This window comes from Colobus angolensis, unplaced genomic scaffold (assembly GCF_000951035.1).
Source record: "Colobus angolensis palliatus isolate OR3802 unplaced genomic scaffold, Cang.pa_1.0 Scaffold8, whole genome shotgun sequence".
In the NCBI taxonomy this organism is placed as follows: Eukaryota; Metazoa; Chordata; class Mammalia; order Primates; family Cercopithecidae; genus Colobus; species Colobus angolensis.
Window position 1 is genome coordinate 16,414,846 of NW_012121820.1, and position 4,723 is coordinate 16,419,568.

General features: G+C 53.6%; 1 long non-coding RNA gene across 1 annotated transcript in view; it reads right to left on the reverse strand.

The window, feature by feature from the left end:
* Positions 1–362: 362 nt before the first annotated feature.
* The window catches only part of LOC105502518, a 35,415-nt gene continuing 31,054 nt past the window's right edge, over positions 363–4,723 (reverse strand). Inside the window, exon 3 of the long non-coding RNA XR_001000357.1 lies at positions 363–531. This is a non-coding gene — a long non-coding RNA (uncharacterized LOC105502518). The remainder of the gene's footprint in view (positions 532–4,723) is intronic.

The window sequence follows — 4,723 nt, forward strand, 5'->3', positions numbered from 1 at the left end:
TTGTTGTTTGAATTCATGTGGTTATGTGACTACTGTCATGGGCTTTTGTTCATCTTGTTCACTGCTGTGCTACCAGTGCTAGCATGGGGTGTGGCACACAGTAGGTGCTCAGTAAACAGTTGAATGAATGAATGACTATTTAAGAGCTAAGGGACTTCAGAGCCAGAAACCTGGGAGCTCCAGAGAGAGGGAAACACAGAATAAACGAAGTTGAATACTCCCCTGACGCCCACAGTCCTGCCACCACCCTCTGCCTCCCACTTCCCCATCCGCAGGCCCTGGACCCTGGCTGGTCCCAGCTCCCACCCAGACTGGCCTGGGTCTCCCCACCCATCTTGAACCCTGATAGGGCCATCATCTCACCTGGTAGAAGGCAGGGGCTGTCCCAGAGGACCTGGGAGGCAGCCTGGAGTCTTGGCACGAACACCAGGTGTGAAGTCAGGGGTCTCGAACTAGAAGCCCTGCTCCACCTCTCCCTGCTGTGTGTCCCTAGGCAAGTGACTTCCCCTCTCTGGGCCTCAGCGTCCTCATCTGCAAAGCAGGGATAAAGCAGACATCTCAGCACTGTTTTGAGGATGTCGTTAGAAAAAGAAATCCCAATGGCGTCCACTCTCCGATCACTGTCCGTCAGGCTGTGGCTCTGGCCCAGTGCTGAGTCTCCTAGACCTAAAGTACCCTTCAACCCTCCCAAAGCGCTTTCAACCCTCTCAAAGCAAGAGTGAGGCAGGGTATGGCATGGTGCTGAGCGTGGCTCTGGAGCTAGGCTCTCCACGTCCAGATCCTGGCTCCAACCCTAAATAACTATGTGACCTTAGGCACGTGACTTCACTTCTCTCTATGCCCTGTTTCCCCATCTGTAATGATGGGGTCATTGCGGTAAGTGCACGAGACACTGTAGAGTGCTAGGGGCAAAGCAGGTCACTCTGCACCTCAGCCGTTATTGATATTGTGTGATCCTGGACACACCAGGGAGGTGGGTTCCGATTATTCTCTGGGGAGGCAGAAGGCCTGGGAATCGGTCCAGAATTTCCTCTGAAAACCCATGAGTGGGGAAAACACCCACTGGCTGGGTCCTCAGGCAAGACTGTTTGCCCTGAGCACCCAGTGCAGCTATGAGACGCCCCCTGCCTGTGTGAACTTCAGCCTGTCCTCTGTGTCCATGGGGCCTCCGGCTACCCAGCTGCACAATGGAGATATGGCTTGCATGCTGTCTGGGGACCACCCAGCTCTGAGAATGTGGGGTTGGGGAGGCCCTGGGGAGACCTGCTCAACAGCCCAAGGGATTACCACAGTCTCCTGAGGGACAAGTCGATGAACCTGGGGATAGGGAAAGTCAGTTTCTATGGCAACGCATTCCGTTGAAGTCACGGTGCCCATCAGCACTCACCCAACTGGTGTCCCACAGGACCTGCTGACCTGGTTACCTGCAGCCCGAGGCTTGATGGGGGCCCAACCAGCCCGCCCCTAGCCACTTGCTTCCTGGTGCAGCATTTATAGTACCTACTAGCAGGCCCTGTGCTCCTCACTATAGGGGGACATAGAAACAAATCAGCCAGGTCCTGCATCAGGACCCCAAGGCAGTGGACTTGTTTATGTGACTTTGAGAGGAAGTAAAAATTTTTTAAAAAATTTTTATGTAGGAAGAACTATCTAAGAGCCTGAATTTTCTTCAGAATAAAATAAATGTTGAGGAGTGAGCTCCCTGTCACTGGAGGTAATCAAAGACAGGAGAATGGGTACGTGGCTGATGTGCCATGAAGGGAGACAGAGAGGCAGGGCTAGACCTTGAGGGCCCTTCCAGTATCAAGGATACATGTCCCCTCTTGGAAGGGGACAAGAAGAAAAGACACAGCCCCTGACCCCTGCACTCTTACATGAACACAAAGACCACTCCCCACTGGGGCACTCAGAAAAAGCATAACAAGGACCTTTAAGACGAAGCTAAGGGGACCTGAGCCACCAAGTACAATGTTTGTTGCTTTGTAGGACGGTTTTTCTGGTCTTGGTGCTTGGTCCTGGTGTTTGTGGAGAAGCAGACGGTCGAGGTTAAGAGCTGGAGTGCTGGACAGATTCCCTGGTTTGAATCCTGGCCTGCCGCCCTTCGCCTCAGTTTTCCTCTCTATCGATCGGGAATAACACCCATGTCAGGGCTGCTGGGAGAATCCGTGAGGGAAGTACACGGAACATGCTCAGGATGGCGCAGAACATTGCCAGGCCTCCGTAAATGGTAACTTTTATCATTCAGAGTGGACTCTTCGGGAACTACAGGAAGATTTTAAAAAAGGAGAAAAAGAAAAGAAAATGCCCCAGAATTCTGCCCCTACAAGACAACCACCTGGGTGTGGTGGTGCATTTCCTTCCAGCGTCACGGCAACGCAAGACTCAACAAACTGGGGTCCACCCAATAACCTCCACTGTGCACTTGCGGCTAGCAGGGCCAGGCAGGATCCATCTCCAGGCCCCCAGAGACCGGGATGGGCCTGACACCCACTAGGTGCTCTGGAAATATTTGCAGAATAGACAAAAGACTAAATGAGCATGGATGTATAATTTGCATCCTGCTTTGTTCCTGCAATGCCGCACTGAAAAGACTAAATATCATTCCGTGGTATTCAAATACTCCCAGAGCTCAGACCTTGAATTGGACCTTGCTCTAAGTACTTTGCAAACATTGACTCATCGGCTCCTCATGATAACCTAGGAGGTAAATACTAATCACGTCTTTATATTGCTGTTGAGGACATTAGGACACAGAGAGGTTGAAGAACTTGCCTGAGGTCGTACAGCATGGGTGACAGTGAAAAGGGGCCAGGGAACTACACTGGGCAGGTGGGAATCAGGGGCTGCTCACCAGGTCTGGTGGGGAAACTCACGGGCCGCACCTCCTACCTCCGGGGACTCTCTCTCACAAAGCAGCCAGATGGCCTTGGCAGAGGCGTGAGAGGATAAAGCAGCCCGCCCCACTCTAAGAGAAAGCCTGAGAAAGCTCCGAGCAAAACGTGCTTGAGCAAGAATGGCCCACTGAGGGTCATGCGGGGAGCATTGTGGCCCCCACTTTCCAGATGAAGAAACTGAGGCCTGAGATACCCAGAGGAGATTCTACACTGCCGCTCCCTCTTTTCACTTAGTGTGTTAGTGTGTTCGGAGCATCTTCTCAGGCCACTCTGAGCTCCCTCATCCTTTTTTTTTTTTTTTTTTGAGATGGAGTCTCACTCTGTCGCCAAGGCTAGGGTGCAATGGTGTGATCTCGGCTCACTGCAACCTTCGCCTCCCGGGTTCAAGCAATTCTACTGCCTCAGCCTCCTGAGTAGCTGGGATTACAGGTGCACGCCACTACTCGCAGCTAATTCTGGTATTTTTAGTAGAGACAGGGTTTCACCATGTTGGTCAGGCTGGTCTCAAACTCCTGACATCGTGATCCACCCGCCTCAGCCTCCCAAAGTTCTGGGATTACAGGCGTGAGCCACCGCGCCTGGCCATGCCTGGCTGATTTTTTTTGTATTTTTAGTAGCGATGGGGTTTTACCATGTTGGCCGGGCTGGTCTCGAAAGCTGCACAGCTATTCACTCGATGACTCAGTGAGAGTGGGAGTTAGTCTCGGGGGGCTGCTTCCATGCTGTGGGACCTCAGGAGAGACCACCCTCTTCCCTGACGCAGAGCTCTATCCTTGGGCTTCCTGATTCTGTGGCCCAACCGACAAGTCACCATGAGTTGCTCCTTGGAGAGGGGCCAACCTCCCCTCATCTCTTCCGCCACTTGCAGCCTCCAAGATAGAGATAGGCCCTTGCGGGGGTCAAGGGGAAGCAGTGGGGGCCCTGTACTGGGGCTGCCTGAGGTTCCCAGGGAAAGATGGCACCTTTCCTTTGGGAAGTCACTCCTCACCGCAGGCTCTGGACTCCTCGGCAGACAGGGGCCTGCTCTATGCCTCGCTCCCTCGAGAGGTGCCGGGTTGCTGCCATACGAACTTTTCCCTCAGTGTTCCCAGTGCCTTGAGCTCAGCAGTCCCCAAGTAGCCTAGCACCTCCCGCTAAGCCTGCATCCCCCTCACCCCCATCCCCATCACTGACTCAGCAACACCGCTGCATGTCCCATCCCAGTCATTCCCCAGGTGTTCGCAGAGCACCTGCCATGTGCCAAGCCCTGTGCGGGGCTCTGCCTGTGGGGAGCCCTGGGGCAGCTCCTGAATCTTCCTCAAGTGCATCCCTCCCCACCACGCTGTCTATCTCCAGTCCTTCAGGTCAAGGCCCTGTGGTCCTGGGCCTGGACACAGCAGTGTGGGTCCCTCCAGCCCACCCTCCCCCCGCAGCCAGAGGCGGCTCTGTAAACCTCACAGACAGCCGGGCCTCCCCTGCCTAAAACTCTCCACGGAAAGCCTACACTAACAACCTACCCAGAGAGGGGCTGGTTAAATAAAGGGGCTGCAGTCACCAAGTGGACAGCAGTGCAGCCATTATAAAGAATGAGAGCTGAGAGTGGCCCGAAAAGAGGCCCCAACACACTGTTTCAGTGAAAAGAAGGCGATGGCAGTATAGAATCTCCTCTTGGCATTTCAGGGCCTCAGTTTCCTCCTCTGGAAAAGGGTTGTCAGCAATCAAACGTGATAATGCAGGCAGTGGGCTTAGTGTGGTGTCTGGCCTGTAGCAAACATGAGCTGCTATTATCTCTGTAAAGAAGATTGCGCCTGGGCAACATAGTGAGACCCTATCTCTATAGAAAATTAAAA